Source organism: Fukomys damarensis, unplaced genomic scaffold (genome assembly GCF_012274545.1).
Source record: "Fukomys damarensis isolate Sample0158 unplaced genomic scaffold, DMR_v1.0_HiC HiC_scaffold_5, whole genome shotgun sequence".
Lineage (NCBI taxonomy): Eukaryota > Metazoa > Chordata > Mammalia > Rodentia > Bathyergidae > Fukomys > Fukomys damarensis.
This window is the reverse complement of record NW_022900917.1, coordinates 70,996,731-71,019,164: the sequence shown is the minus strand read 5'-3', so window position 1 is coordinate 71,019,164 and position 22,434 is coordinate 70,996,731. Positions and strand designations below refer to the sequence as shown.

Genomic DNA, 22,434 nt, shown 5'->3' with positions numbered 1-22,434 from the left:
TTGAAGGAAAAAAAAAAAAATAACAAGAAAGCTGGGGAAGGCCCTTCAATCTCTAGTACAAAGAAAGAAAAGAAGAAAGGAGAGCGGAGAAGGGGGAGGGGGAGGAGACGGAGAAGAGGAGAGAGGGGAGAGGGGAGGAGGCAGGCAAGCAAATAATACTGACCTGTGCACAAAAGGTTCAGTGACAGTCTGACACCCAAACGACGGGGTTTGGGAAGCCCCGGGACAGTGCTGTCTGAAGTGACCCTCAGACTAAATACCCACCAGAACCCTCTCAGGCTACACGAGCAGGAGCAAGGGAAGCCCTGCAGAGGGAAGACAGCCAATAGCCACTGAACACATGCTCAGGAATCTCATCCACCCTCCCAAATGATTCTGTAGACAGGCTTTGTCTCCACTTAGAAAATGGGTTCAGAAAGAGCAATTAACTTGCCAAGTCATCCAGCTACAAATTTTAAAAAGAAAAAAGGGGAGGAGGCTTTTAAAAAAGCCAGAATAAAAAAAGGCATACGTGGAAGTAAAGTAGTATTTCACCCAGCGGAGCAGGTTTAAGTTTTCACTGTGGTCCACCAGCACCGAGGGACCCTGCTGCCAACAGCATCCGGAGCCTGTGAGCAACCTGAGTCTCCTGCCACTCAGGTCCCAGCTCCGGGTGGCTCCTGGAGACAGGCCCTCCAGGGCTTATGGCATCAAGCAGGGGCTTGGACCCTTTTCCTGACGGGGTGAAGACAGTCACTCGGCCCGGCCCCACGTGGAGACACAGCAAGAAGGCAGATAGCAACAAGCCAGGGAGAGAACTCTCACCAGAGCGCCAGCCAGACATACCTGGGCTGCCCAGCAGGCAGAGCTGACAAAGTGGATCGCTGCTGCAGACACCCAGCCTGTGATCCTGGTCAAGGCAGCTGGAGCAGGCAGAAACAGAGCGGCTCATGAGCCAGGCCTGTTTCCTCCTCTAAGTAGGGCCTCAGGACGGAGCCCCCAAATGTGCAAATCTACTTATAATTTATATGTATGAATGCTTGCATTATCTTAAGATATGTAAAAATAAAGACATTTTGCAGAAGAGAAATAAACAGAAACAGAAGTCATAGCATGGTCTCCTCCCTGCCATGGACCAACTGTCCTGCCTGGCACCTGCAATTGTGACCTCAGAAACAGGGTGTTGCAGCTGCAATCAGGGTCAGGTGCACTCATGGTGGACGAGGAGCCCTGATTCCTACACGAAGAGGGATTCTGCACACAGACACACAGGAGAGAAGGCGATGGGCAGAGTATAGCAGTGTAGCCGTAAACTCAGGGCATGAAGAACTGCCCCAAGCCACCAAAAAGGTGAGAGCGGAAGGGCAGAGCCTTCCCAAGCATCTCTGGAGGAAAGAGTCTTAAGGACACATCTCCATGAGACTTTCAGCCTCCACTCGACCTGAGGGAGAATGCTAAATGCATTTGTACAGTTTGGAGGAACCTGGTTTGCAGCCCCAGAAAATGAGCACATCCATACACCCCACTGAATGAGTAAAAAAATGTAACCCAGGCATGGACGCCAGCTGCTAAACATCTGATCATCCTCATAGTCATGATCAACTCCTGGACATGTCATAAATCACAGGAGGTCACTGTTGACCCCAAGGAGTGGGAACACCTCAGCTCCAGAGTGACATGGCCTACTGAAATGCATGGTCAGGAGGGTGAGCTCAGCTGAGTGGCACTGTGTATCGTAAGGGACTGCTATGGCCTGAATGCTGTGTCCCTTAGAATTCACATGCCAGACCCTACTCCCATGGCAAGTGGAGGAGGGAACTGAGCAGTGGGAGGGTTATGAGAGGAGTGCTGGCAAGGGATACTAATGCTCCTATAAAAGAGGCCCAGGTGTCCCTCTTCCCTCCCGCTGTGAGAGGACACCACTTGCCCACACACTAGTCTTAGACTTCCAGTCTCCAGAACTGTAAAAAACAAACTTCTGTTGTTCATAAGCCACACCATTTACAGAATCTTGTTATAGCAACCCGAACAGACATAGGCGTGGAGGGGAAACCCATGGAAAGACAATTACTTTTGCTCTGTAGGCAAATGCTTCGTGCACAGTGTGTTGGGGGCAGATGGTGAGCAGGTAGCAGACTCTGAAGCCTGGGTGAGTGGGAAGGATCACAGAGCGCATCAGTGACTGCTGGGGCCCAGTGCGGAGGAAACCCCCGAGGAGCTACATACAGCACACATCTCTGCAGCCTTGCTTCCCCTGTGAGCACAGCCCCAAACCCTCTGATGGGGCTGTTTCCACCCCTGCAGACAAGAGGCACCCAGAGCCCTGGGCACTCTGGGGACTGCTGTTCATGGTGGAAAACCCAAAGCACCAACTCCATGCCCAGTACCTGTGGGTACAGGAGCTGCTGACAACCCTATGAGCTATGGGCCACAGCCTCAACGGCTGTGGGCAGCAACCAGGGCTCCCAGCACAGGGCCACAGGGGTGGAAGGTGTCACAGGTGGCAGCTCTCTGAGCCTGCAGGCAACAAGCTGAAGACCTGCCTGGTGCTCAGGTGAGCCCTGGAGATATGGGTCAGAACCACTTGTTCACCAAGGCTCATCAAGCCTGCAGGTAGCTTTTACGTCCAGAATTTCAGACAAGGAATGAAACATAAACCAGAAATGGAAAACACAAACAGTGGACACAGCAGCATGGGAGAAGCAATAGCTATAGGAAGCACAAATCAACCACCCTTGAGACGGGCCGTGGGACAGGTGGGGCAGGGTTATAAGAACTGAAGGCCGGGGCCTGACTGTGGCTCTCTGAGAGCAGCACTCTAAGGCTGCTTACCAAAGCCCCCCGCCCCAGGAGGAGGACCTGGTTCTCCAGGACAGTGCCATCCAGCTAAGTCCTGGGGCAGTGACACTTGGGGCAGGCAGCGAACAGGAAGGAAGGAAGGCCCTCTGCTCTCCAGCATTCGGTTTTCCTTTAAACAACCAGGTGTGGTCACTGGGCTGCTGGCCTTCAGCATCACAGTGACCACGGCCTGGCCACCGTCCCCTTGGAGCTGGGCACACATGGAAACAATTGTCCACACACCCCTGGCCAACTGTCCGACACAGGGCCCAGGCCACAGTGCCTGGCCATTCCACACAGACAAGCACATCAGGGCTCCTGGATCCTGCCCCGAGGTCCCCACAGCCCCCTTGGCTCCCTCCTGAGTCTGGGCCTGTAGAGAGGGAGTCTGACACCCATGGCTGAGAGACCAGGCCAGGGCCCAGCAGGGTGCAGAACTCCATCCCCGGCTCAGGAAGATGCCAGTGTCTGGTGGGTAAGGCCAGGGGATTGAGGAGAAGCCGGGTGCGTGGACGGGGGCTGTGCAGAAGCAGGAAGGGAACAGGAAGTCCAAAGGAGGACAGGGGCTGAGAAGGGCAGGACCCAGGGAGGGATGAGTGCCCAGGCTCAGGCAGCATGTGTTTCCTTCTGTTCAGATGCAACTTCCACTCCACAAGGCCGGGATGTCCACAGAGAAAAGTCCAGTGTCCTCGGCAGGGAGCCCTCTGACCTCTCCATTCAGGGTCTCCCGTTGACACTGCAAACAGATGTCATTTGGGAAGTGTGTGGGGTATGGTGATGAATTAGATCTGTGGACCTCAGTGTGAACCCAGCTGTACACACAGATGGACAGCGTAGAAAGGTGTGCACTAGTGCACGCGTGCACACACACACACACACACATTTGGCTCTGCCAGCTGAGCGTGTCTGCATGAATGCAGGCCTGAGCAGCAGCAGCCTGTGGTTTCCACCACTATTCTCCAACAATACATAGCAGGGCTCTGGGGAGAAATGGCTGGTTCCACGGAAATGCAAAAGATAAGCTCAGAGCATGGCATAATGACAGAACAAAATCCACAGCCAAAGAGTGTGCTGGACTTCAGCCTCCTCCATAACTGAGCCAATGCTTCTAATAAGCTTCTCTCCACACACACAGACATTCAGGCGGAGATGTGGCTACAGAGGCACAGGTACCCAGGCAAGGGTACAGAGGGAGGTGCCACCGATCTTCACTTTGCACTGGCTCTGCTGCTCTGCTGATTTAATGTTCCAGCCCATATTAAAGCTGTTAACTCCCAAGACGATTTATTCATTCTGTGGGCTTCTAGCAGGAAAGGGGCGTAGGCAGGGAGGGAACTGGCACACCCTGCCAGTCCAGTCACCATACGAGGTGCAGGGAGGTGGATTCGGGGAGACCCAAGACCCCACCCCAGACAGGACCTCGAGTACAGCCCCCATGAGACTTCTTCCCGTGAAAGGATGGTAGAGAGAAGCAACTCTGTGCTCAGAGACAGAACTAGAGGAGGCAGAAAAATTGAGGAGATGAGAAAGGCAGAGAGGGAGAGACAAGGAGAAGAGTGAAGTAGACAAGCCCAAAATCAGGCCGGAGCAACCAGGGTGAGGACGAAGCTCTGAAGGAAGGATCCACACGCCCAGAGAAAGCTACCAGCAGCAGGCAGGGTCTAGGCCCACCAGACTCCTCTGGGCGGCCAGCAGCTTCATCAGTGCAAGTGAGGCTCTTCCTCCTCCACTCCAAGGACGCTTAGCGCCTTAGCAGATTCAGGCGCAATGAGGAATAAACACTCCAGTGATGAAATGGAGGCAGGAGGATGAGGAGTGCTCACTTTCTCCATCCAGGCAGACCAGCCTCCCTGAAGGAGGGGGACGCCTGAGACATCGAGGCTGCAGTCAGAGTCCTGAAATTCAGTCAAACCAAGAAAACGGTCCCCACGTAAGTCCTCTGCACCTGTCCTGGGGCCAACGACAGCTGCAGAGAGAAGACTACATATCTCCTGAATGCATGGGCACTGGGACAAGAGCTGACGGGAGCTGAAGCTGAGTGCCCACTGCTCTGAGTAAGAGCTGACATGGAGAACGAGCCTGGAGGACTCTGCCACTGGATACCCCAGCCATGACAGACCCCGTTCTGTGCTCAGGGGTGGCCTGGCCACTGTAAAGCCTGTGCCAGGCATCCCTGAGGCAGTGCAGCAACCACAGCGTGGCCATGCACGCGGGGACAGACATTATCAGCAGGAAAATAATCCGGCACATTTTCCCCAAGACTCACGAATCCCTCCTCTGTGTCAGCCTGACATTAATTGAACTCTGTCTCTACTGCTAAAAATAAACTCCAGGTCAAATGCAATGCACCAAAAACCTCAACATGAAACCACAAGAAACAATGAGAGAAACGGGCCAACAGCAGTCACATCAGAAGATGTTTCTGTTTCAGCATAGAATCCAAGCGGGCCCGGAGAGCTCCTGCCTCCACGAACCCTGGAGAGATGCATGGCCTGCAGCTGGAGACCAGGGCCTGTGCGCAGCCACAGGTGGGAGGAAGGAGCCGGCAGATGCCCTCTCACCAGGGCCAGGCGTGCCCCGCATAGGAGCAGCACACCAGGGGCAAGAGAAACAACTCAGGCAGCTGAGGCCAAAGGAGCAAGGGGCAGGGGGTCAAAACTGGAAGATGCTACACCAGGTATGGGGGTGTGTACTTGCAGTCCAGTATCCAAGAGGCTGAAGCAGGAGGACCACCAAGAGTTGGAAGCAAACCTGGGCTATTTAGTGACACCTATCTCTAAAAAAGTAAAAAAATGATGACACCAGCTGTCTTCACCTGTTTTCTGTTGCTGCAGAAGAATACCTGAGACTAGGCTCCAACACCTGAACCTGGAGGAACTCACTCAAACCCCAGCACAGCCAGAGTGCAGCCCTGTGCTATATGATCAGGGAGGGGCGGAGCTGAGAGAGAACACCACCTAGACAGCCAAGGCTGGACAAGGACACAGGGCGTCCACTCACCAACCACTTCCAAAATTCTCACAGCCGCCCCAAGCATGTGTCTGTCCACCTGCAGCTGGGAGGAGGAGAGAGCTACGCTTGTCAGGGTCACACGAGCAGGAAGCAGAGCTGGGCAGATCACATGTGCCTGGCTCCAGCTCCCCGTGTCCAGGAGCACAGATGCGGGGCTGCCTATCCCCATGCGGCGGTGAGGACAGTGACCCCCCGTGTCACGGAATCATCCTCAGCAGGGGCAGCAATACATACACAGCGCTGACCCAGCCTTTCTCCAGCTGCCACAGCGCAGACCTGCCCCAGGACATGCTCAGGACGTGATCACCTCTGTGCTGTCTCCTAGGAGTCCTCTCCTTTCACCCTGGCGAATGTGCCAAGCCTCTCCACTGGTCACAGACAACAGCCCATGCTGCCTGCTCCCATGGCCACAGCACCAGGGGACAATCCCTCAGCTTTCAGGCTCACCGCGCATGACCAGACCACCTCTGCCCTTTCTTCCAGCCTGGAACAGCTCTCGCCCGCCTCCAGCTGTGGCAAGGACCACTGGAGGCAGAAAAGGCTGATGTGTATTTACAGCACTGCGCCCCACAGCTGGATACCCACACATGCAGAGCTCTCATGGGGTCTGTGTGCTGCGCACTGAGAGGAGGGCTGACCTCGGCCCCAGTAAGGTCAAGGAATGATAGGCAGGGGGAGCGCAAGCGCAGCAGGGGACAGAAAGCTTCCTGCTAGCCAGCTGCTCAGCACCAAGGACACCTGACTCAAAGCTTTTTGGAGGAGCCCGAGAGCCAGCACCCTCCCCACAGCCCCCCTGGGCCCTCCTGGTGCCCGTGGGTAATTTGCCTCTCTATCCACAGGTTCTGCACTGGTGGATTTCTGGGATGTTGTGAGAAATGTGTTATTCTCCAAGTGATACAATGTAACAACCACTCACACAGCTGTCAAGTGACTAGAGGTACATAAGTACACAGAAGTACATGGGCTGCATGCAAACACTGTGCATAGAGGGATGAGTGTGGCTGCAGCATGTGCAGGGCCCCGTGTGAGGTCCCGGCTTGCCCCTGGATGGCAGGACAGGAACTACACACACCCATGCCCTACTATGGGAACACCCAGCAGATCAGCAACACAGAGGCATAAGCACCCCGCAATGCACAGCCCTCTGCTCTGGCCACCCGGGCTGACCTCCCAACACCGCTCTGTCACCACTCTCTCAGCCCTTTCTATCTCTGCACAGTTTTCCAACTTGTGGTAGAAATCACATTAATTTCAACTTTCATCAATTTCAACATGTTATTTATTCTTTCCAATATCTTATTTAGAAAAAGAAAATATTTCATTCATTCCTCTGAACCCTAAAAGCCCTCCTCCTGGTTCTCTCTCCCTCCCTCCTCATGTTCATCCAGCATCCCTACTGCAAGGCCCATCCTGGACCAGGGCAGTGCCCGTGCTGGACTTGTAAAAGACTGTCCTTGCTCCAAACCAGCTCTCCAGTGACCGGGGACAGGTGGGGGCTGATGCAAGAGAAGCTTCAACCCAGCGCAGCAGCCAGGCCTTACACTGCCTGCTCTGTGGGGTCACTGCATGGAGTACCCAGCTGTGCTTGGGACAAGCACCAGAGCGGCTGGGAAGGCGATTCGCAAGTTGTCACCCAGGCTGACAAGACGGTTCTCAGAAACTGAACAGCAGACCAAAGACTCAGAAATGAGCTGGCACAGAAAAAGAACTCTAAAGGGCGTAATTAATCAGTCAGAAAGTAATAAACAAAAACTCCCTTTCCCATTTGGAAGCATTTCCTCTCTGGGCCAGGAAGCCAGCTAAGTGTGGTGTCCAGGTGCTCTCACTCAACGCCCTCAGCCATCTCATGAGACAGGCACTGATGGACAGAGGCTGAACCAAGTTGTGCCACTTGTCTGGGCTAAGAAAAGCAGGAAAACAGGAAAGCTTTGGTCTCTGGAATCCGTGGGGTATCACCCCTTTCCTTCACCCCAGGCAGATGCAGACTTTGTACAGCTGGAGCAAGTGATGAAGGTGGAGGGAGGGAGCTCACACTCCAGATGCTCCAACAGGTGTTCCTGCCTGGCGGTGCAACCCCACCTGCCTTCTCCTCTTCCCCCAGGGTAGTGTGCACAGGTCACAGCAAGACAGCTGCACAGGGCAGGAAATGTCCCCCGAAAGCTGGTTGGCTCCTCATTCGGCCAGAACAAGCAGGGGGTGGTAGGCACCAGAGCCAGGTGGCTCAAATGCCGACAATGATGTCAGGGAGAATCATGAGAAGCCAGCTTCCCCATGCCTGGGAGCACCGAAAGCTGTGCCAAGAACTCAGGGCCTACACTGCAAGTTGCACTGCAGAGACCATCAATTCCAAAAGCTATATTTCCTGCCACAGGCTCAGGAGGAGAATGTCCCTTACCTTCATTCTCCAAATTCCCAAATATTCCAGCTTTAGCACAGCGTAAGAGGTCCTCAAGTTCTTCAGAATGCTGACTGGTTAAAAGCACTTAAATCCCAGCTGCAACAGCATTCTAGAAACATACAACAAAAGGATTATGAGAATCAAATGCTTACCTTGAATGGATGTGGTAATGAAATATTTGATTCATTTGAAAAATTAAGAGCTGCATATTGACTGGGTGCCAAATGAGTGGTACCAGAAAAAGACAAGGTGACTATAAAATGCATGGACCACAAACAAGCACTAATAAAATCAAAAGACAGGAGCTGAACCATCATTCTGGCCAGCCCCGTGTATGTCCCCCAAGATGGACCTTGAGATCCCCCTGATTCAGGCATCTCTCCAGCAGCTGGGCCGGAGCAGGAGGGCTCTGCCATCAGCCCCAACAGAGCTTCCAAGCACCCCATGAGGAGGGGCAGAAGGCCACCTCAGACCCGGTGCTCTGAAGACGGTGGCGGCGCTGTCAGTCACGGAGCCCTCAGTGGTGAGTGAGGTGAGAAGCTCTGAGGAAGACATGTTTCCTGTTACGCTGCTGGACAGCCATGTGGGGCCAGGTAACACTGACGTGAGGCTGACCTGGCAGGCACAACTCCCTGCAGTGGAGACCCCTCGCCCACAGGAAGCAACACTGCCACACTTGTGTTTTCTGGGCCCCTGGGTGTCACAGCCCTCCCTCGAGCCAGGGGAGTCCCTGCCTGCTTCCTGGTCTCACCACAGTGAGCAGTGACCCACATTCCTCGTGCACTCAGCCAGGAGAGGACTTCTGCTCACTGGCAAGATACAGCCGCGTGGGTTCCCCAAGGGCGGTGGCAGCTCCCCAGCAGAGGGGGACAGCAGGCCCGAGTCAGACTGCCAGGTTCCTCCCTCTTCCAGTCTCCAGAGATCTCTTTAGGAACCTCTGCAAGCCTGAAACTGTTTGCCTCATCTTCTCATTTAAAAGTGTGGTTGGCCAGGGATTTAGCTCAGTGGTTCTGCTGCCTGCCCTGCAAATGCTAGGTCCCAAGTTTGATCCCCAGTACCACACACACACACACACACAACTTAATGAAGCTGTGGTGTTCTCGAGAATCTTTGCAGAGGACAGTGCTAAAAGCTCTGAGAATTTCTGTAGGCTACTGTTGGGGCTGTCTCAGCAAAAGCTGGAGACTTAACTTCTGAGTCTCCTGATAGTAAAAGAAAAACTGAAAACAGAAACAGCCCCCGCTCTCCTCTCCAGGGTAGCTCATTCTGTGAGGCTCCATACAAGAGGATCAGGGAAAGGGAGGGCTGCAGAGCCAAGGTCCTCAGCCAGCCCTGCTACGGTTTTTTTTTTTTTTTTTTTTCCCAGTGCAGCCAACCCTCAGTTATGAACTTAATTTGTTTTACAATCTGGGGAAGATGGCTGCCCTTGTGTGGGGAAGACAGCCACGGTCATGTTTGTCACCCAATGCAGAATTTGGGAACAAAAGCAAGAGTCTGCTGAGTGCTTTAGTTTGTGAAGCAAACTGTTTGCAAACAGAAGGATTCGAGGACGGAATGTACTGTACCAGGGACTGTACCAGGGACTGAACCAGGGCCTTTGCACCTTTGCACTGAGCTGCCCAACCCCCCTTGGAGACAGTCTTGCTAATTTGCCCAGCTGGGCTCAAATTTATAACCCTGGTCTTCCTGCCTCAGCTTCCCGAGGTGTCAGGACTATAAGCCTGCAGCACGGCGCCCGACCTCCTCACTTGTCAGCTTCCTCGTCAGTGAGATGGGCAGATGCTGCATGCCCTGCCTCTCGGGTGTGCTGGCCAGATGAACCAACCCTGCGCATGAAAGAAGGGGCTCTGCGAGCTGCAGAGTGCTGACGAGCACCGAGTCCACCCCAGTGTGGCCTTTCATGAGCGGACACTCGGTGAGAACTGTCCTGCAGGTTCCCACTGGACACACGGAAACACTGTCATCAGCACCTCATGGCTAAGAGGCTGCCAGACTCCAAACTGCAAATGGGTGGCTGAGCTGCTGAGCTGCCAATGGGCCCCTCCCACCTTGTGCCAGTGGCAGGAAACATTACTAAGGACAGAACACTGGCTCCCGCAAGGAGCCACACTGACTGATGTTTTTAATTAATCTTTCTAAGCAGAACGAGGAGCAATGACCCCTGGAAATGACGGGGCTGTCTGTTTCTCCCAGAGGCTACAAGCACAGCTTGGAGGAGAGTTCTAGGCTGGCCAGGGGATCAGAGCTGGTGCAAAGCACTAAGTTCCCTGCCCCTTCAACACACAAAACCTCACAGCCTCAAGATGAGCCGGGAATGAGGAGCCTGACACAGCACAGGGGATAAGGCTCACTCGGCCATGTGAAGAACCTGCTCAGATTCCCATCCATCCCGGTAAGGGAGGATACAGTACGAGGGACACCTGGGTCTTGGGGTGAGGCAGCCCCCACTGCTCCTCCTGCCACATCCCTCAGATACACCGACCCCAGAGCGGGGCATTTGCTTGCCCTGTGCTAACAGATACCCTGTACCTGACCTGGCCTGGCCAAGCCCCAGGCCCTGTGAGGATGCTTGACACCAAGATACAAAGGAGCCCTTCTGGAATCCAGTGCTGCCCCGGTGCCTGAAGAACCTGCATGCCCATGATGGGCAGGGCCAGGCCCCAAGACATCCAGGAGGTAGGCAAGGCTCTGAGTACTACCAGGACAGTTCCAAGTATGTCCTGGGTCCCAGGTCCCAGGTACCCTATTTCTCTCCATACGCCAGAAGTCAGAGCCTTATTATCTACCTTTCTCCAAGCAGAAGTGAATGGCACCCTGGCCGAGCAGCCTGAGCAGGGCCCCAGGGTGAGGTGGGTGTGTGCTAGGAAGGTGGGGAGACCAGGTACAACACACAACACCAAAGCAGCGCAGCAACACAGCCTCGAGATCAGGGCATCAGGGCAGCCAGCCTCCACTGCCATTCAGACACCACCAAGGACCCAGGGCCACTGGATGGGCAGATGGCAGCAAGGACCAGCACCCCACAGGCAGGGGACAGTGAGCAGCCATGAAAGAAGCAACAGCACATGGATTTCTGACACCACTATCCTCTGCAGACAGACATGGCGCGCAACCATGGCACCCGTGGCAGCTGTAGACTGCGGGGAATAGGATCTCTTTCCCCAGGAAGCCCCTAAGCACAGGCCTGGCCTTGGAAATAGCCTAGAAAGGACACAAACACAGATGCTACTGCACCTTTCTCGAGGGGTCAGGCCAGCCTTGCTCCCCTGCTTGCTGAAGTTTACCTGACACAGCAGCCCTGGACATGAAAGCCACAGGCACAGGCTCAGGACACAGGCTGGGGGAGCAGCTGTGTCCTTGGGGGCACGCAACTGGACTGTTCAGGAGGTCATCTGTAAATCAGGGACAGGACAGCAGCTGCCTCATGGGTCTAGGCCACAGCGAAGTGGAGGCAAAGGTAAAGGCTGAGCCCAACATCTGGACAGAGCAGGGGCCAGAAGCACTTCAGTGTCCTCCACGTCTATGCTCATCTGTTCCTCTCTGGCAGAAGATCTGATTGCAAAACAGCGCTACGTATGTGACCATGGACCAGCCTTGTACACCTAGGTTTCATCTACAAGCTGAGGGTGTGACCGTCAGCCAGGGGACCCCTGAGGAGCACAGGAAGGTAGTCGACAAGGGTGTGGCACAGCTTTCTGAGGGATAGGTCTCAGCCCAGACTCAGGAGCAATCCATAAATCAAACTGTGTGGGCCGTTCCACAACATCAAGCTCAAGAACAGCTGAGAGCCATAGGAAGGAGAAATCTGAGTCATTTGTAGGAACACAGATGCCACGTGACACCACAATGCCAAACAAGATACATGTGACACAGAAGGTTAAACATCATATGGCTGCTCTCAACTTAAAGTATAAATAATTTAAAGAACAAAATGAAAGACAATAGGAAATAAGGAGGCAGACCTTCTGTATATGGGAAGGAGACCTAGGGATGGGACGAGAAGGGAGGCGGGAGGGGAAGAGAAAGTAGAAAGGACTGAGATGTGGTCTATATATGTACCTACTCCCCCAGTGAATGTATTCATTATGTATCATAAACACATATCCATAAAAGGGAGAAAAGAATGGCTCAAGAACTGCTGTAAGTTAAAGGCTATCTAAAGAAACACAGTCACTGAATGACTGATGATATAAAATCAGGATAAAATAGTCAAATGGGACATGGCTGGAAAAACTGTGTGTGGCCTGTGGGTTTGATAATATAATTGTAGCTGTACTTCCTGCGTTTGGCAATTACATAATGGTTACCTAAAGGAATATCCTTGCACTTATGAAACATACACTAAATATTTAGGGATAAAAGGACACATCTGCGAGCTATTCTCAAATGGGCCCAACAAAACTGTGTGTGTGCATGAGTGCATGCAATTGTGCATTTGTACTAACAAGTGATGACTCTGAGTCTGTAGCAGTTCTTTGCCTCATCCCACTCATGCAAGAAAAAAAAATAAGCACCTTTCTAGTAAAACCCATGTTACCCTACTTATAAATGTTATGATTTATTACATGGAAAACGAGAAGAGATAAAACTGGAATCACAACAAACCACTACCCTGTCTCTCTAATGAAAAGAAACAACAGCTGCTACTGTATCAATACGACCCAGGCCTGGCTTGGAGGGTGAACGGGGACAGGTCACATCCTAGCCACCAGGCAGTCTGGCGCACAGGGAGCTGGGATCTGACCCCGGGTCCCCAGGCAGTTGCGGGGTGGACACCTTAGGTCAAAGCAGCAGCAGCACCAAGGCCAGACCCAAAACACAGTGCAGACAGCAGTTAGCCAGCCGCCATGACCTGAACGCCAGCTATCCAGGTCCTACAGTGTGTGCACAAGCACCTTCCTCCTAACCACACTCCAGGAGAATGGCGGGGACACCTCTCATTCCCATCCTACACTGCCAGAAACCAAGGGATACACTGCTTAGGAAGGTGCTTCGGTCTCTGCTGGGGAGAGGGCTGGGAGGGAAGGGAAGTCTAGCTCCAGAAACCAGACTCAGAGACCTGTACTTCCTCTTAGAGGGACAGTGAGCATGACCATGGAGTCAGGAAGAAAGTCTTGGAGCCCAAGATCCTGGCTCCCAGCCAAGCTCCCTGGAAAAGCTGCCTGCGTGCCGCAGTCCTCGGGGCACCTCTCACTGGAGGGCCAGAGATGAGAGTAAGATGCTCTGCGACCTCCCCGTGGAAACAGAGGACAAGGTGGGTGTGGGAAGAAGTCTTCTAGAAGGTCACCCACGGGGAGGTTTTGCCGTGGCCACTAGAAGCATGTCACCAATCAGCTACCTAACTCAAACTTTCCTTTTCGTACCTACGCTCACATTCAACTTTCCCTCATAAACATCCTCCCACCTTAAAGTGATTAAGTCACCACCAAAAGCAAATAGTTTCATTCTGCAACCCCAAAACCTCCCTTCCTGCTGGTACGCTAGGTCTTGTCATTCAGAACATCAAAGCCAGGGCTTTCGGTAAAAGCCTCTCTGATCATTCCGGTGACTCGTGCAGATAAACACACACGGCCCTCCATGCACGAGGCTGCAGCTCCATTCTGTGCGGGAGAAGGGGCCAAGTGCAGACACAAGATTCACAGAAAGCCACAGCCCACACCTCTCTCCATATCCTTCTGGGAGCCTCAGCCAGCCCTCTCCCCCAGGCCTCTTGCACAGGAAGGAGGTAGGACTGGGCAATCTCTATGTCTCTTTCCGATCTAAACTTCACTGATTTCATCTCATCCTCACTGCACAGTCTCTACTTCCTGAACTGTAATGACAGTTCATTTACATATCGAGGGGAAAGCTAAGGGGTTGTGTATATGCTAGGTTGTAGTTTTCAGTGACTCACAGAAGAAAAATACACAGGTATATTTCCACTTAGTTCTATTCTCCAGTTACTCAGGGGATGCAAAGTCAATAAGCCAATGGACCCGCAGGGAAGTTCCAGACTGCTGGGAGTTCAAACATCAGAGAGTGTAAGCTCAGCAGGGAATTTCCCCCATGGACAGGCGCACAGACGGGAGGGCCCCAGTGGTAATTCCCCTCCCTGGGAAAGTATCCCTTACCATTTACTGCACCATCTCTATATGCAATCTTCTAGAAGGCCAAGGAACCCTGGGCCCAAAGGTGGCCCCAGACCTGAGGTCCAGGAAGTCACACCCCCAGAATGAAGGCTGCTTCTTCCAGGAAGCAATGTTGAACCACCGCCCACCACAAAACCTCTAGACTGTAAACTCTGTAAGAGCAATAATGCCAAATCTTTGCCAAAATAGTAAACACTGGATGAATGAATCACACTGCTTCCACAGAACCCAGGTAATTCCAATCCCTCAAATACTGGGTGCCTGTCACATGCTCAGTGCAGAGGACAAGCCAGGAACAGAGCAGGTATTTATCCATCCAGCCATCATGCAAAGTGGCTGCAAGTGCTGCTGTCAGCCTTTTTGGAGACTGCTTTAATTGAGTAGATAACCATGTTCGAAGCCCAGCAATCTTGCAGGCAAAACACACACAGTGACAACTAGTCCTCACCCAAATGCAGGATACCAAAGCTCCATCTAGTTCCCAGGCTCCTGTGGGTTGTCCTTTGGTGGATGCTGTCACAGCTCCACTTGTCCTTCTGTCCAACCCTGGTTTCCTCTCCCCAGTTTCACAGCTGTTGATCCCCACTGCATCCCATGATAAATAATCTGCTCACTAATCTGCATATCTGCTTCCCAGGGCACCCAGTATGTACCAGGAAAGTTCTAACCGTGGATGCTCAGGGCCTGTGCCACCAGGAGGAGGCTCCCAGACCAGGAGGGAAATGCTTCCCTGGGGCACCACGCTGACTAAAGGGGGTAACTCGTGATCACCAGCTTGAAAGAAGGGAGCGCATAGAGGAAAGCATAGAGAAGCCACCATTCACAGGCTGAGTCTTACCGGTACTCAACAGAACCAGGTAAACAAGCCTCCATCACTGTAATGGCCCCAAGGCAGACAGTGGGAGATGCATCCCACACGCAATGCACCCATCACCATGAATGGGGACTGTGATACCTCTAGGACCAGGGGGCCGAGCTGGCAGGACACTGAACATCACAGTGCAGTGTGGAGACTTGATGCTATAGCAATGAGATATCAGGAAGCTTGTGGGACCAGTGCAACGGGTGACAGCTGATAACCAAGCATCAGAACCGGTACAAGACTTCATGTTGTCTATAGCTGCTTCATAGGACCATCCTGCTGTCCCCAAAGCAGATGTCTCCTTGGGAGATGCCTGGAGGCTCCATTCCAAGACAACAGCTGCAGAGAGGAACAAAGCCTGGAGAGTCCCAGAGCACGGCTTCAGCCTCCCTGCTGGACATGTATGCACCCTGGGGCTACAAGCTTTGGAGAGCCACAGAACCCACTCAGCAACCACATCCCTTAGGGTGATGCCTAAACAGGAGGACAAAGGAAGAGGGGAACAAAGAGGAGATGGTCTGTGCCAATGAGAACCAACAACAAGGGCACTGGGAGAGGATACTGGGCACCTGAGACAACAACCCAGAGCAAGTGACATCACCAAGGCTGTTTATGAGTAACAGGGGGCACTCTTGGAGACACTGGTACACTCCCTGAGCTGGGGACCACTCAGAAGCCAAATGTTGGGGTGGGTCAGAGGACTTGGCAGGCAGAGGTGACAAGAACCAAAGTCCAGGGCAGGCTGAGCATGGGGCATCAGGCTGAAGGTCACGCAGCACAGGAACTCAGCGTGAATACAGACAGGCTTTGCTGCAAGCTACCTGCCCCAGGCTGGAGGCTCTACCGCTTCCTTCCTGCACAACCCGAGGTACCCAAGGTGCAGTGCAGCACACCTTCCTGAGCCTCCGGTATCTTCTGTGATATGAGGCTAAGCATGAAGATCTTCCAGAGCAAGCGCTTGTAGGACCTAAGCCAACATTCAGTCATTAGAAACCTAGGCCAGAGGCCTCTCGTGGAAACTCTGAAAATGCACTCCTCAGATTCCTGCAGGCCACCTCAAGGGTCTTGATGCAGACGAGGTGAGGCAGCAGGAGGACAACCACTCATGCTAACCAAAGTAGCCCTCTCTCTAGCAGCCATACACGCGAGGCCTATACTGTACCTAATATTTCAGTTGCCTGAGGGGGATAGATGGAGAGAACACTCAGCTTAGGAGATCATGAAAGCTTTACGCGTTCATCCTTTCACTTTGTCAAAGAAAAATCTGAAGGTGCAAGGTAGCAGGGAAACCATCTAAACTCACATAGTAGGTCAGAGGCAGGCAGGCCCTGACGCTCACACCACAGTAAGTATACCCAAGGCAAGGCCTGATGCTCTAGGGCTCTAGACTCCTGGGCTACCAGCCCGGGGACTCAGCATCCAAAGGAAGCCACAAAGCCTATGAAAAGGGCAACAGACATTGAGGGAGGGTCCAAACCTAGGCCAAGGGACAGTGACCTTGTCACACACATCCCTAAGAAAAGAACACCCTCCTCAGACCCAAGATGCCAAGCAGGGCTGGGCTAGGCTGGCCAGGAGATCAGGCCAGGGTCCTGCATGGTCACAGCTCCAGAGTCTGAAGAGACAGATAAGAGAATCTCTAGTTAACCAACACCAGGATGGAGGGAAGCAAGAAAGAAGTGAGGCAGAGGGAAGAAATCACAGCTCCCAGGTAACAGTCAGGTCTTGCCCAGCATCACCTGCAGGTCTCAACTGCCCCCAAGCAGGTCCCTCTAAGCAGCCACACAATTTACCCTAAGGCAGGAAGGAAAGAAGAAAATGACTTCTCACAAGTACAAATGTTCTGGAGTGACCCCAGGTCAGCTATCAGCTGAGGAATCGGCCCCTGCAAAGGAAGGAAGCCCGTGACTGAGCATCAAAGAGAAGATCAGACATGGAGAGAATACTCAGCAAGACCACTCATCTGTGACTTCCTCCGTGCAGGGCCCCAGGGCTCTGCCATGTGACCACTGTCCCCGGTGACAGGCTCAAGGTGCACACTCCAGACAGGCGCATCAGAACGAGCACTGCAGGGAGTGGCATGTGCTCATGGCAAGAGCTACGGAATACAGACTTCATTCCTAAGTCCCTCCTGCCTCCCCCATACCCTTCCAAATAGAAATCCTACTTTTTAATAAAGGAAATAAAACTGTTAAATGTGATTTTATTTAACAGGAGAGGCATAAATTTCCCAGCTCGGGAAGGGTGCAAACCACAGCAGGCACTACCAGAATGCTGTCCAGAGAGATGGGAAGGATAATGGATCTCTGAGGTGCTCTGAACCCTAAGATCCTGCAACTCCATGCTGAAATTCCAGTTCCCACCCTGTGATTCCCACTCAGTTGCATGGGGCATTGCTACAAATTCAAGCATGCTCTGCTCTTCCATGGGGACACTGGGGCTCCTCAGAATCCATTGGGGCATCTTCCAGCTTGCCCAGCCCTCCTGGGAAGGAAAGTTCCAGGTGGAGACAAGGTGCTGGATGGCAGGCAACAGAGATGCACGGTGCTGGAGGAGCCTCAGCCCCACAGGATGTGGTGAGTGAGGCTGCAAGAAAAACAGCAGAGAAAGCTATCTAGAAACACGGGCAATCCGAAAATACAGAAACTTCACAGGAAAACAGGGGACTTTTTTATCTTTTTCTTTTTTAGTTAGGAAGCCCAAAAATAGTTGATGGAGACGTCTCAAAGCTCTTCTGGAGAAATGCCCTGCCTTGCTCATAAGACCGAGGGGGACAAGGCTGAGGCCAGCTCAGGGACTGACTGTGCGCAGAGCCTGACGCGCAGTGCTGGGGTCCTGGCGCCCCACACTCCAGGCCAGGGAGCACAGAGGCCATGTCAAATGAGGCATGCTTGTCGTGAGCTACAGGAAGCAGCTTAGCCATAGGCCTTCACACGGGAAGAAATGAACTTGGCTCAAGCAGCCGCCAAAATCAGTCGTCCCAAAAAGCTGGTAAACAGCCAGACGAAGAAAAGACTTGGCCTCACTAAGGATAAAAATATACATAAATCTAATAAGAGACCATTCTGCACAGTCTGAATTATAAGCTTTTAAGCTAATAATACCCAATGTTGATGGTGAGGAGGTAAAACCGCAGGTCTGAGGTGTTAGCAGAACAGAGGGAATACCCCTATTCGAAGCAGTGGGTCAAGGTCCCAAAGCTCTGCACTTTGTTTCCATTTTCCTTCCGCTGAGAATCTGCCCAAAATATTTTCCAAGAGGAGAAAAGTTATGCACGCAAAGATGTTCACAGCACCCTTGGGTGTAACACCAAAGTGTTAGGGACTTGACTTTACAACAACAGAGAACTTCACAATTACATGTGCTCTTTTAAAAAATGATAATTTGTGAAGTGCTTTAATAAAATGGAAAAATGTTTGATATAACATCAGTTAAAAAATGAACTGCTAGCTAATCCTTATTCCTATGTCCACACAAAACCATTAATCAATGAGTGAACAGAGCAGACAGGATAGCTGAGACACCCTGACAGTTAGAGAAGGGGCTACTGACACTATCCCCTCATCTTTTTCCATTCTTTGGTATCACAATGCTGTTTGTGCAATAAATGACAGTGATGTGATGATGATGATGATGATGATGATATGATGATACGATGATATTTTAATGGCAAAACCTCTCTAATGTATGATCAAGTAGTAGACAGCATCATGGGACACTAGAAACTGAACCCAGGATATGAAAAATGATCAAATTTAAGAGGCATTTGAGGATCAAGTCAAAGAAACACAATCTCTAAGCAGAAAATGGACTGCAAAGGTGCCTCTGGGCTCACGTGTTAATGACATCCACCTCCTATGCCATCCTTGTATCCATCAGTGCCCAACAGCCATAGCACAGGGAGATTTGGCATTCCTTGCCCCACACGCAATGCCCATTGTCTAAGCAGCAGTGAAAACCCTGCATTTGTGCACTCAAATGTCCACCTCCTAAAGCCTGAAACATGGCTGAAAGGGCTAGAAATGATTTAAGCACCTAAATGTCTTTTTCAAGCAGATCACTCAGGCTAGCTTCTGCATGCAGTGTGTAGGATTCCAAGCACCTTTACACCCTTTAACTTGGAATCCAGGTGGGATGCCGGTATGGCCAAGAATCCCAGCAAACAGCTATCCCCACTGACAGTGCAGACAGGACAGCCACATGAGGGGAAATCAACTGAGACCTAAGTCTACTTCTAGCTCCAACACTTCCAACCAGCCCTGTGTCTCTCAGTGTGCTATTCACCTTTCACACCCAAAGAGTGGGGACACATCAGAGGCTTCCTGCTAGGGTGTAAGGACCATTAAACACAGTGCCAGGCAGCAGTGACAGCTCTGTCCACGACTTTCACACCCTCGCCCAATCCATCTCCCCATCTTCATGGGCTGTGTGTGCATATGTGGTGCGAGCTGAGGGCACGGGTGGATGCCAAAGGCACTCAGCCCTGGCTGACCTCAGAAGCATGGGGCACAGACGCTGGCATACTTAGCAATGCATTTACATCTGGCTCTCTGGGGCTAAGTAAGGCCCTGGCAAGGCTACTGGATAAAAGCTGAGGCACACATCCAACTCATAGAAGACCAACCAGTGATTTCTCCCCAACCCACAAACCAAGACAGCCAAAAACAGACATCTTCTCTAATTTATTCAGCGCAAAGTCCCACGGCCCCTTTTGGAACAAACCAGGGCTCCGTGAGTGACTGGCAAATGGCAAGGGGTCCTGGCTTCTGCCCTGCCACTCAGCCTGGTGACTTCCTGCAAAGCAGTACAGATGGACAGCTGCAGTGACCTGCCCAGGAGGCCACCGGCAAGCACCTGAGCATGGGCAGTGGCCAGGAGTGAACACAAACACAAGTCCCCAGGCTGGAACTCATCCCCAGGGTCCTCCTGCAGCACCACCAAAATGGGGTGCAGCAGCAGCTGCTGAGAAACCCATGGGTCTCCCCAGCAGCAGGTGAAGGCTGGGCTTTCCAAACACAGTCTGAGCAGAAGAGTTTCCTGCACCCTGCCCAACACTGGTGCACAGGAAGCCTTGCTGTAGGACTGGGCAGAGACCACTTGCCCTCTCTCCACTCTGCTGGGCACCTTCAGCAAATGTCCATGGGGCCTCCATCACATTGGCTGCATACCGAGACACTGACACACTGGTGACATCACACTGGTGACATACCAAGATGGTCCCATGCACAGGACACAATAACGCCTGCAGCCTTCACAGCAGCCACTGGGGATGAACGCTACACTGATGAGGAAGGTGAGGCATGCAGACCTCCACTGCCTCATCCCAGGTAACATGGAAAGCTGGGACTCACAGCCTGGTATAGACTCCAGAGGCCAGGCTGCTACATGTGACCTGCAGTGCCCTACTGCACCCCTTATTGGTCTCATCCTTTGGTCAAATAACACAATGGGGCTCCTGCTTAATGCCAGCCCAGGCTGGGGACTGGAGCTGCCCCATCCTCCCAAGAGCTCACCTGAACCCAAACACACACGCAATCGTAAAAGGGTCGTGTCCCACAAAGCCCCTTCTCCCAGAAGCCAGGCATGGCCCAGACTGTAGAGCAAGTTCCAGGAGGTCATGCAGCTGCTATGCCATCTCTTCGCAGACCCTCTGCCTAGACTTGCCCAGTCCTCCACTGCAAGGAAGGGACAATAATACCAATGAACAACCCTGCAGAGAGCAAAGCCCTCCACAGAGAGCAGCTCAGATGTCTTAGATGTCAAATGAGCACTTTACAGAAAGGACAGCCAACACATTATTTAAGGGAAATATTTAAGGAAATTATTTAATAGGAAATATTCCAGGCCTTGCAAGTCACAGGGCCCTAGTTACTTTTCTTGTTGCTGAGACAAAATACCCAATAGCCAAAGTTAGAGGAGAAAAGGCTTATTTAGCTAACAGTTTGTAGAGGTTTCAGTCCAGTCAGCTGGCTCCAAAGCAGGGTGGCATGGCAGAGGAGCATCACAGAGGAGAAACAATTCATGGTGGACAGAAGGCAGCAAAGCAAGCAAGGGACCATAGTATCTTGCTACCGCCTTTATACTCTATCTAGGCTACCAGGATTAGGCAGTGCCAAACCAATCAGTGGACTGATTTTAGTATTCACTCACCCTTAATCCCACATCTGTGCCCGTCTCCTTTCCCAAGCCTTCTGGGGGCTCACCTGCCCTGCTCCCCAGTTCACTGCCCAGTCAGTCCTGAGTTCCTGCAGGAAGCTCTAGGTGGCTTTTAATTCAAGAAAACACCCTGTCCTCCTTCTGGCCCATCCATCTGTGGTCACTCATTCCTGAGAAAAGTCCCAGGAGTCTCCAGAAGCAAACACCCATTACACAAAAGATTGCCAGGTCCCCATCCTCCAATTAAGGTCTCCAAACACTGGTGTCAGTGGTCTCCTTGTGGGGTTCCCTCTTGGGGAGAGGTACTGGGGCTCAGGGCCCACCTCAGCCAATGGCCATGCTGTAGCTCGGTCTCTCTGTGGCACAGAGAGAGAGGTGAGAACATGGCCTGAGGAGGGAAAGGGAAAGACATTCTGACATCCCCACCAGCTAGTATTCTCTGCTGTGTACTAAGATACAAAGGCAAACCCACCAGGCAAGGAGCAGCCACAGAAGTCCTTCCCCCCATTCCACCATGGCCTGAACTTGACTGCTATATTCATCTCTAACCACAGCCTAGAGCTCAGGGAGGACCACAAGCAGGGACTGTCCACAGGGTGTTCAGTACCAGGGTGCTTTTCCAGGGCACAAATTGAGAAGCTAAGAAAGCCAAGCAGCCACAGACTCTAAGCCTATGCTATCTATGAAGGCAGCCATTAATCATATTGAGGCTACTAAACTTTAAATCTGTTCAAATTAATTCACATTCACACTGCAGCCCCTGAGGACTGTGGCCCCACCTCAAGTGTTCCGCAACCCTGCATGGCCAGAGGGGACACAGCTGCAGGACACTTTCACAGCACAGACTGCTGCTGCTGATCCCAGATTTTCTGAGGTCCCAGGCAGAGGGCTGAGCCCCTTCGGGCCTGGGGCCCAAGCTCACACCCCGCTTCCTAGAGGTGAGAGTGCCTGGGACCCACCCCTGAAGGGCATGGAGGGGAACAAGGCAAGCTCTCCAGAACCTAAAACAGCAGCCTGGCCTGGCGTGAGGGAAGTAAGCTGCTCTCCAGCCTTGCTGTGAC

General features: G+C 52.5%; 1 long non-coding RNA gene across 1 annotated transcript in view; it reads right to left on the bottom strand.

The window, feature by feature from the left end:
- Positions 1-22,434, bottom strand: part of LOC117285023 — a 91,464-nt gene that overhangs the window by 11,151 nt on the left and 57,879 nt on the right. The window contains exon 3 of the long non-coding RNA XR_004516029.1: positions 8,225-8,336. This is a non-coding gene — a long non-coding RNA (uncharacterized LOC117285023). The remainder of the gene's footprint in view (positions 1-8,224; positions 8,337-22,434) is intronic.